This window comes from Artemia franciscana, chromosome 1 (assembly GCF_032884065.1).
Source record: "Artemia franciscana chromosome 1, ASM3288406v1, whole genome shotgun sequence".
Lineage (NCBI taxonomy): Eukaryota > Metazoa > Arthropoda > Branchiopoda > Anostraca > Artemiidae > Artemia > Artemia franciscana.
In genome coordinates this window covers 50,431,179-50,442,435 of record NC_088863.1, presented here as the reverse complement: position 1 = coordinate 50,442,435, position 11,257 = coordinate 50,431,179, and the positions used below count along the sequence as shown (strand labels likewise).

Genomic DNA, 11,257 nt, shown 5'->3' with positions numbered 1-11,257 from the left:
TTCAATTGTAATTCCGAGAAAGAATAAGAATAATATTTACCCAAGAAATTTTAAAATTTGAAAACAAGGTCTACCAAGATTCTGAAGCAAGAAATGATTAAGTAGTAGAACTGAATATTTTCTTTCTTCAAATTTGTCAGTGTTGGATATAGGTATAGATTACAGGCTATTGACAAGCATATAGGTCATAAAAACAATTCTTACTTCAAAGTATACAGAACAGCCTACTTGTAGCCAACATATTTTTCATGCAGCTCTGCTTAGCTTCACCCACTACCCCCTAGTGTGCAAATATAAAACCGAAATTAGATATTATCCATTTATTCTCCCCAGATTTGCTTCCAAGGTTGGTGATGCCAAGAAGAAAAATTAATTACTATGCTCCCTCTTGATTAAAATGTAAGCTTAAGGGTCAAACCAAAATGAAAAATTGATCAGAATGAGCTACTAGGCCTACTCAGCCAAAGCGCTTGAGACAGTTGAACTGGTTGCCTCCTCCTTAAAAAAGCTCTGATTCCTTCAATGCCTCTGTTGTTTCAACCTGTCTACATATAAATTGAATCAATTGTGACAAAACAAAAACCAGAAAAACAAGAGTGACAGGTGGCAGAAGATATTAGAAGTATCCTATATGATATGGGCTATATATTAGCCCATCAGGGGTTGGAGCCAAAGAAGGAGAGAGTCAGGTAGTATCACACACCATTATTTTCATGAAATGTGTATTGTTGCAAAAAATTTGGTAACCTATACTCTTCACAGTTTGTGAGTAGCAGGCTTAATTATAGCTATATTCAAGTTTGTTATACTGCCCCCTATAGAGGATAGTATGAAACATACTAAGTTCATTATAATTATGATTTCACAATTATTTCTAGAAGTAAGTTCTAAGTCAGCCACTGCTAAGACACTCCAAAAGTTGGCTCTTGATCTATTTACTGCTATGAATTTGAATAGTGTTTCTTGGTGTCCTCTTGTGGTATTTAGTTTTAAAGAGTAAAAATAATTCTGGAGAGACTGTTTCTTGAGGTTTTGCTTTACTTTGTACTGCTGTATCTGGTCTCTTCTCATTTGTATATATTTCAAGGTGGGTATGTTCAGTTTGAATGGTAATTCTTCATAGCTTAAGTCTTTCAAACCAGGAAGAAGTTTAGTGGTAGGTCTTAGGACCTTTTCCAGGGCAACCAAGTCTGTTTTATGGTTGGGCCCCCAACTCATATTCCAATATTCTATTGTAGGTCTAACAATCCCCTTGTAAAGTTTTACAAAAGTATTGCCCAAGTGCTTGAAACTTTTTCTGATCTGCTCAGTAACCTATGATGTTTTGGAAATAGTTTTCCAGGTGTGCCCATGAAATTTAAGCTGTGGATCAACAGTAATGCCAAGATCTTTATCAGAGTCAACAAGTGTCAGTGGCATTTTGCAGGCTGCTTTGTCATTTACTGTTAGTTGGGGTGCAGAAGCAGTATTTTGCTTCCCTACCTGCAGGACCTTGTTTTTTTATGCATTGCAGTTGAAACCTATGCTCTGGAGGTTTTCAGTTAAGGTATCAATGTTTTTTTTGCAGTGTTTTTATATCTTGAGATGATATGAACTTCCTATAAAGTTTTGTGTCATATGCATGGATTTTGGCAGTGCTATATCTGTTGATTTTGTTGATAAAGAGTATGATGAGGAGAGGACTAATGACACTACCTTGTTTCACCCTCCTGGTCACTTTTGCTGGATTTGAGATGCTGTCACCCACTCTAACTTTTTGGGTCCAGTTTCTGAGGAACAATTCTATCCAGGATAGTATTTGTCTTGGCAAATTGTACTGTTGGAGTTTATCCATTAACTTTGCATGCAATATGCTTTCAAAAGTTTTTGACATCAAATAGTACTACCAGGATGCTGTTACCCTCTTCCAGGGCTTGTTTCCAATTGTTGAATATTTCTAATGATTGTGTTGTATAGCTTTTGTGGAGTTGAAATCCATATTGGTTAGGATTTATCCTATTGCTCTGTAATACATGGTTCAATATCCTGTTTCTTATGCAACATGTTTACTGACTAGTGATATCAGGCACATAGGTTAGTAGTTTTCTGCTTTTGATTGTTCACCTATTTTGTGGATGGGGACAGTAACTACCATGGGCAGATCAAGGGGGCTGGGAGGGGCCTTAGGCCCCCCCCCCAGATGTTTCTGGTGCTCTCATTTGCATTCTGTTCTTTTTTAAGTAAGCTTGTCAATTTGGTCAATTATTCACACATGATTTCCCCAATTAACAACAAAAGGCAAAGCTTTCCTATGAATATAAAAAGCTAAGTTGAAATTTAAAGCAAACAAAAATTATTTATCTTCAGCAGGTTCAGTATATATCTGCAAAATTGGCATACAAATTTTTTATTGCTGCAAAGATTTTTCTACAACCATGGAATTTTCCCCTATTTCACAAAAAAGGAAACACCTGTTGAAGATAAAAGTAGTTTCAATGACATATTGAAAAGTAGCTTCATAGCTAATAGTTTAAAATGAATAAAATAAAAAATCTGGACACAAGCATTGGAATGGATAAGAGACAAAGACTGATGGCTGAATGTGCAAGGGGATCAAAGGATATTTTCAGATATTTTGGTAAAATATAACTCTGTGTAAAATATCCAAAAATTTCTGGGAATTGAAAGGTAAGTTTTGACTAATAATAAACCTCCTCTATCTTTAAAAAAAGAATTAATTTTAGTTTTGTGACTAAATAGCAAATGGCCCAATAGTGCTTTTGTGTGAATAAATTTATCTATCTATTTATTTTAACTATATAGCTAATTTGGTTAAAATTAGATGAATGAAAGAGTTAAAAGAAATTTAGGCCAGGAACAGATTCATGGGGTTCAAAGGGGCTACCCTTCCCCCAAGATACTTCTGGCATACTTATTCCATTCTTTTTTAAATCTCTTTTAAAATAAGCTTATCAATTTGGTGCTCACCTTGAGTCATATTGGCGCCCTTGGTCTAGTCTCCCCTGCACCCAAGATTTTGCTCTTGATCTGTTAGAGATTTAACTGCTTGCACAATCAGTTTGCAAATCATTTCGTCATAAAATTATAAGATAAACCTTGTTTTCAGGAAAGATTAATGATATAATTAAACTTGCCTGCTAGATCTTCACATTCAGATTGTGTTTTTTCTTTTTTGGCAGATTTCTTTTATTCTCTTTCTCAAAGAGCCTGTCAATTTAGGGTATTGTTTCTGGGCATCAATGATGGGGACATGATAAGGCAACTTACAACATTAATTTATGTTAAGGAGTAATTTTTTGAACTGCCCCTACCCACTCCCCACTCGAAAAATTCTTAATTTTACTTTTTTTGACTAATTAAATAGCAAATGGCCCAATAGGGCTTTTGGTGCCCACCTCGAGTCACATTGGCGCCCTTGGTCCAGTGCCCCTCCCCCCAGATTTTTTTCTAGATCCGCCCCTGATAACTGCATCAGACCATCTTGATGGTATTGCATCTTTGTATATAGAGCGTTGTAAGATTTCTAGGAAAGGCTCAACAATATATTCTACACTCTCTTTGAGCCATAGCACCTCAATTCTGTCTGGGCCTTTGTAGTTGTCTGATTGAAGTTTCTGGATTATAGTTTGATTTCTTCCTTTGCGATAATGACTTTCAAGTCATTTATTTTATGGGATAGTTCAGAGTCTGGTTGCTTTGGTTTAAAAGCAGAGCTAAAAAAAAGATCATCAAAAGCATTGGCCCTTTCAGATTGAGAACTTGCAGATGAGCCATCTTTGTTCGTAAGGATATAGATTTCTCTTCTTGTGGTCAGCTTTGCATTTACATATTTCCAGAATTTCTTAGGGGCTGATTTAGCATCTTCAGGAAGTTTCCTCTCTTGTTCTTTTCCAACTTGTCTAGCTGCTTCTCTCACCTTGTTCCTTGCTCAGTTAAAAATCAGCCAAGTATTGATAGGATTGATAGTAAATAAAAGCTCCTCTGCTAGGCAACTGGTTCTACCACTGATGGTTGGATCTACCAGAACTTCTTTAACTTATAATACAGGCTGCCAGTGTTTACAAATCTGCCAGAACTGTTCTTCCAGAGCTTGACTTCTAGATCTCCTGCACTATCACTGGTACTTTCTTCATATTCATTTGCTGGAGCAAGTGAACTAGTCTGGCAATGAAATATTTGGCTGATTTTCTTCTCTTTAAAGGTGACACCTTTGCTAAAATGTAAAAACTCTCTTTAATCTCCATTGAAGGTGTCAATATCTGTTTGAAGTTGAGCTTTCATTGGTGTTTTAGTCAATTACTGAGTTACAGCATTTCATTAATAGATGATAAACAAGACTTGATTGTTGGTTTTGCAATACTTCTAAGAGACAACACTCTAGTGTTGCCTATTGTAAACAGCCACAAGACTTCAATTTATCATTATTATTCATTTCTCCCTAAAGATAATTGATATGGAAGGGGTGGCTACTTAAACTTTGGAGGGATATCTTACAATTTAAAATAATAGTGGTCAATTTTTAAGTCAAAAATGATAAAAGGAGAATCATTATGCAAATTGTCCTTTGTTGACATATAGCCTAAGGTTTTTATTTGGATTAGTTAAAGAAATGTACTCTGCAAAACAAGTTTTTCAAAGAAAAGTAAAGAGCTCCATTAAGCCAAAAATGAACAAGAAATAAACTCAAGTAATCTTGCAAGCATAAAACTACCATACATAACCATCAATGAATAAATAAAACCCCAACCAAGCAGAAATAATAATAAATAACCAAGTCAAACTCAAAGGGAGCAAAAATTTACATGAGTAGGGCTGATAATCCCCATGCTTTCTGAAAATAAGAATATGATCTTCACTTTACTGAAAAAATTGATTACTTTTTATTTATTAAAGTAAAAAAGGGGGAAAATTTAACATGTTCATTGTTTTCAGTTAAGTGCAAATTATGTTCTGGTCTCAAGAAGGCATAGGCGTTTGCAGCCATAATCATGCTAACCATTAATTGTCTTGAGTTTGACTTGGTAATTTATTGGAATTTCTATTTGTTTTTGGTTTCATTTATTTATTGATGGTGGTTTATGGTAGTTTTATGCTTGGAAAACCATTTAATTTATTTCTGCTCATTTTTGACTCAATGGAGCCCTTTAGTTTTCTTAGAGAAACTTCTTTTGTGGAAATAGTTCTTAAAATTAATTTTTGTTTGTTCTTATTGACATTGTCTTTTTCATGACAAAAAATTTGTTTATATATTTTTTTTTCTATAAGAATCCATAGTTTGGCTTGCTATTTGTATGTTGGATAAACCTTTTGATCTGGACACAAATAGCATTGTTTTTTTTTTTTTTTTTATCTTATACCTTCTCAAATTGACGAGAAAAATAAAACTTAATATCACTCCCAAAACATTCTGTTTATGCTTTTTGAAAGCCTGGATACACTTGCAATCTTTTCATTTATTTAAATTGTAAGAGCAGAAATAGTAATAGTAGTAGCCCCAGAAATTTCGACTTGATACTTCTCAGTTATTCTAGAGATAGTTCTGAGGTGCCTTATTCCAACCATACACACAGTGCCTTTTGATTTAGTTTTAATATTTGGTTAATTGAATAATTGCGTGGAATTGACATACCCATTGTCCCTAGAAACATAGTGGCTGCACCATTCTACTATTCTTAACAAAATGGCTGTCTCAAAATTTTGATTGGATGTGTTTGGAAAATGGATGGGTTCGAGATTTCAAAAAAAGCCACTAGAACTTTTAATTTCAAATCAGATTAGCTCCTAAAAGTTTCAGTGATATTTTTAGGTGTTGTAAAGCAGGGCTTCCTATGATATTGCTTAAATGTCCTTTTGAAAACTAGTGTGCATATAATGTTTTTGTATAATTAGAACTGACCCTTGATTTTTCTTAAAAGTTTTCCCTTAATACATTTAGCTCATGAGTTACAGTAACTATAGTAGTTGTGTATTAATAGTGTACACATAGCACCTTCTGGCTAGTTTTGCCACAACTCACCCTTAAAGGTTTAACTTAATAGTGCAAGCTATTCTTGAGATATTGCTTTGTCACCCGTTTTAAAATCCACATGTTAATAGTTTGTTTTAATTTAGTTCAGCATCCCCTTCAATGCATGCTGGAAGTTGCAGCTTATTGCCACCAACTATTCCTGAAGTATTTCTGATGTGTCCTCTTGACAACCTGTGCAGGTATAGTGTGTTTTGATTCATTTCCATATAGCTTCAATAGATTCCATGTTTTTCACCTTAATATCCTTAGTTTTAATAGCAGCAGCAGTAGTAATAAGAGAAGTAGAATTAACAGTAATAGCCTTAGGGCTTGGAATTAGTCCCTAATGTCCCTTTTTTGGGCTGAAGTCCCTTCCAAGTCCCTTTTTCTGCAGAAAGTCCCTTAAATCCCACAGCTAAGTCTTTAAAATTCCCTATTTGGGAGCATGGTATATTTGAGAACTGATGCATAATATATTTGAATGACCCATTTTAGATAATATAGCTTCTCTACAAATATGCTTGTACTGCTCTCTTGGTTATGCTGTTGCACTTTAGAAAGAAACAATAAAACAGTAGGAACTTTCTCTGTTGCCAAAGTGTCAATTAAATGTTGTAAACATTGACAGCTAATAACAGCAAAGAATTAACCAATATGGTGGGTGGGATTGATGGGTCACATGGCTGTATCATTCAAGGAGAGAGTAACATTGGTCTCTAGGGTGGGTGGGATGGATTGGTTATATCTTGGTAACTTTCAAGGATAGATAATTTCCTGTAGCTTCATAAAATGAACAATACCAGTATGAATTTGTTTGAATTTACTTGTATTCCAATTATACAAATTATATATTCTTTCCCTCTAACTCTTAGTTAATAAACTAATAGCAGGTTGAGTGGGAAGAGGAGAGTACCAGGAGCAGAATATTCAGGTGACAAAAATCTTGTATTCAAGTGTTTTTCCTGTTGTGTTTAAACCTACTTGTGTTTCAGGTCTCCCAAGTTTATTTAGGAATGACAATGGGCAACTTCAAATTTTGTTGCTCCTGGTTAACTAAAGAAGACACGAGTTGCAGTAAGATAAACGAATGGTGTAGGACTCATGATGATGAGTTTTCTTTGTAGTGCAAAATATGCAGGAAAAAACCCTAGCTGTTGCAAAGGTTTTTACACCTTGAATCAGTGTGCTTTGTTGGACAAGCACAAAAAACAGGTTGCAGTCCATCTCAATCCATTACAATTGTGTTGATCTGTTAGGCAATAGTCCCAATCAAAAGAGCCGTCAGCCAGCAACTGAAGTAAAACTCTTGATATCTTTTGTTACAAAGATGGTGCATGCAAAGCACAAATTATCTGGGTATTCCAGTTCTTGTAAGTTTTGATGTCTACAGCTATGTGTAAGAGAATCATTGATGGCTTTGAAGCCCTGTTCAATTGTAAGCTACTGTTGGGATCTTGATGATTGTGAAGAAAGCTATGTACTTGACAGCTGATGCCCTTCACCAAGACTGTAAAACTAACTTATCAAGAACATAGGATGAAGCTCACTTTGTTCTTGAACATGACAAAACTACTAACAGTGAAGGCAAAAAAGGGCTAAAGATTGTTGAGATCAAGTAGTGAGCCACCATCTGATAACATATTTCATGGGACAAGCCAAGCACGTAATGAGGACATTGTAAAAAAGATGATGTCATGCATTGGGAGCAAGAATTTACCTCTTGAAAGACTAATAATGATGGGCAGTGATGGGCCTAATGTCAATAAGTATGGTTGCAAAGGAATGCATTGAAGAAGAAAACAGACTTCAAAAGAGCTTGTAAACATTGGAACATGTAGTATCACTGTTGTGCACAACTGATTCATGAAAGGCTTCAAGGAATTTTTTTTTTTTGGGGGGGGGGAGTCATCCAACTTTGTTGAACTTTTGTTCGATGGGCAGTAACTCACCTTTGCAGAAAGACAAAGGTTCAGTTAAAGGGTGCTAAGGTATTTCAAGGCAGCTGCCAAAAAGTGCCCCATCTCTTCTAATAGCCATCTCAAAGCGCATAGGGGTCTCGATCCCCCGAAAAGAAAAAGAGCTAGAAGTCTATCAAATATAGTTTTGCTTGATCAATAGATCCAGGTAGGAGTAAGTGTTGACAATGTTAGAACTAAGTGGATATTACTGCAAGCCAAGAACTCAGTAGAACCAACGCCCTCATATGTCGACCATTACTGGCATCAAAAGTTCTGTATGATGGATGCTTTGCTGGGCAAAAGTATACTATTTTGTCAAAGCTAGTGAAGCTGCATTGACATTATCGCATGGCAGTGCTTACATAGAGCGAGGTTTTTTGCTCTCGGGAAGACTTCTTCTGTTGGACAAAGCTGTCATGTCAGAAAGAGTCCTGAATACAAAGCTGTTAGTGATTTACAAATTGAACACATATAGAGGCAAACCCAAAAGGTGTCCTATTCCCAAGGAGTTGCTGACTTTAACTAAGTAGGCTTGGTCAAAATACTAAGACTAAGTGGAGAGCAAGGTAAAAGAATGAGCTTCTGGACAAAGCATACAAGACTAAGAGAAAGAAAGGAAGCTAAACCTATTTGACATCTATAGCAAAAAATGAGTTAGATAGACTTGATGAATCATTGCAAGAAAAGGAGCCTCTGAAAAACAAAAAAAGAGCAATTATTCATGCCTTCTTAAAAAAAGGCACCCATCGCTTACAGAGAGCAGTGGCTTCAAAAGAGTCTGTGAATATTGCCTTACTTTTTTTATGTTTTAAATAAATATAACTTAGTTTGACAAAAACAAAATAGAAAAACAAAGACAACTGACCTGTCTCCATGGAAAATGAGTTCCTTCCGAGGCTCATTAATATGATGATTCTTAGGGCGACTTGACCACTGCTTCTAATTCATGAACAGAGGAATGATTTGACCATGAAAGTCAGTCAAAATCCCTTCCCACTTTGGTCCCTTTTTTCATCCCTAAAAGTCCCTCGACAGGTCGTCAAGTCACTTTTTAATGAGCAGGAATCATTCCAAGCCTTGTAGCCTTAGTTTTAGTGGCAGTAGTGGTAGTAAAAGTAGTAATTTAGTAGCAGTAGTATGAGTAGAAGCAATAGCATTAGGATGCAAATATTTCATTTTGGTTCGTTCAGTATCTTAAAAAAAGCCTTGTTATTTTCAACTTTAGCTCCAAACTGTCCCTAAGATATCGCTGCTACATCCTTTTGACAAAATGCATATGAATGGTGTGGTTGTGATTCAGTTCAGCTTCCCCCCTCAAGATTCCTTGGAATTTTAATCTTCTTACCATTAGGCATAGGCCTAATAGTAGTCACAGCAGTATCATTGGTATTACTACTAGTAGTATTAATGTATTGCCTTTTGGTCAGTTAACATTCGTCCTGTCAAAACCTGGAAGTTTCAACCTATTACAATTAGCCATTGCTATGACATTGCTGATATGTCCTTTCAATAACCTGTTTGTTCATATACTTCTTTAAATTTTCAAATTGATTTTCTTAGCTTAACAAATTGTTGCAGTAGAAGAAGTAGTTGAAGTAGTATTAAAGATAGCAGTGATAGAAGTATTAGTAATAGCATGTACATATTCCATTTTAGTCAAATGATCTTCCATTTAAGTTGTCTCTGAAAGTTCCAACTTAATACCCAAACCTTTTCTTGAGATATGCTCTTTAATACACATACACATAGCATCTTTTGATTTAGTTAAAATTTCCCCTCAGTATTGTGAACGGAATAGTGTGGTAGCAGTAGTAGTGGTCATAGTTGTAGCATTAGTGGTACCTTGCAAATTTTGCCTCTTTGATCCTCTCCCTTAACCTTACCTGAAAGTTCCAAATTGATATGTTCAATCATTCCTGAGCAACACCCTTTTCACAATCTTTATGCACATAATGTAGTTTGATTTAATTCAGCACTTTATTGAAAAGCTAACCTGAATGACCTTCGTCTTTTTGGAAAGTAAAGTTAAAAATACATACCTTTCTCAATAATATATGCAATATGTAAGCAATGAACAAACTGCACTGAGGACTGTGGGGTGGTTGACATCTCCAAAGATATAATTACTAGATCTTTCAATAATGCTGAAAAAAATCGCTCTTACAATTTTGATTGGATGTGTTTTAAGAATGGTAAGCTTGGGGGGGATGGTTGTCCTTCATTCACTTTGACTCTTAAAAAAGCACTAGAACTTCTGATTTAAAATCAAATAAGCCTCCTTCCAATCTGTAGTTTATTTGACCACCCGTTCTACATAAGCCTTATATGCCCTGGGGTATAACTTACAACCCTTGCTCCTGGGCTCTGGGGTTGTGTCTACCATGAAGACATTGTTATATTCTCTTTGGACTATTGTGAGCAAAATTACTATCTCGTGATTTTGATTAAATGCAATTGGGTAAAAGAGGATGTCTGGGAGAGTTGGCTAATCGCCCTCCATCATCTTTGACTCTTAAAAGGGAGCTAGAAGTATACATTTCAAATCAAATTAGGCTCCTCTAATGTTCACACAACCACTCCTTCCATAAAGACTTTATATGCCACTGGGTCATAACTAACAATCCTTCTCTCCAGACTCTAGAGGGCTGCGTCAACCCCACAGGCCTTGTTATGTGATTTTTGGACTATTTTTGAACAAATGGTCAGATACATTTTTCAAAATTTTGTTCAGATGCATTTTGGGAAAATATAACTGGTAGGGGGGTGGGAGGGTAATTGTCTTTGAATTACTTTGACTCTTGAAAAGGGTGCTAGATTTTCTAATTACCAATCCAATGAGCCCCCTCTGAAGTTTATACAACTATCCGTTTTGTAAAAACCTTATATGCCCCCATGAAATAACTTACACCCTTGCCCTGAAGGATCTTTGAGGAGGCGGGGTTGTCATTCTCAAAGACATAATTTGTAGACCTTTCAGCTATACTGAGCAAAAAGGCTATCTAAAAATTTTGACTGGATGTGTTTGGGGAAATAATGGGTGGGAGGGGGGCTGGTTGTCCTCCAATCACTTTTGGCTATTAAAAAGAATCCTAACCACTTCAATTTCCAATTGAACATATCAAAGGGTTTCTACAACAACCTTCTCTATATGGAGTGCCCTGGTCTAAAAAATAAAATAAATAATAAGTAGATAATACATTGCCCTTTACTTGGGTAGCACTATTGTGCTGCCTATAGAAAGGGGGCATGTTTGAGCCTGGGCCTCCAAAAAGGCTTAGCATACTAAGGCGAA

The 11,257-nt window shown here is 35.8% G+C and overlaps 1 protein-coding gene across 5 annotated transcripts in view; it reads left to right on the top strand.

The window, feature by feature from the left end:
• The window catches only part of LOC136031061 (uncharacterized), a 45,551-nt gene continuing 34,294 nt past the window's right edge, over positions 1-11,257 (top strand). For 3 of the 5 annotated variants that reach the window (XM_065710315.1, XM_065710345.1, XM_065710308.1), the window contains exons 1-2: positions 27-152; positions 6,112-6,207. The gene's annotated coding sequence lies outside the window, so the exon portion shown is untranslated. Of the gene's footprint in view, positions 153-1,031; positions 1,547-6,111; positions 6,208-11,257 lie in introns of those variants that run through there. The other 2 variants (XM_065710326.1, XM_065710334.1) reach the window with 2 other exon arrangements.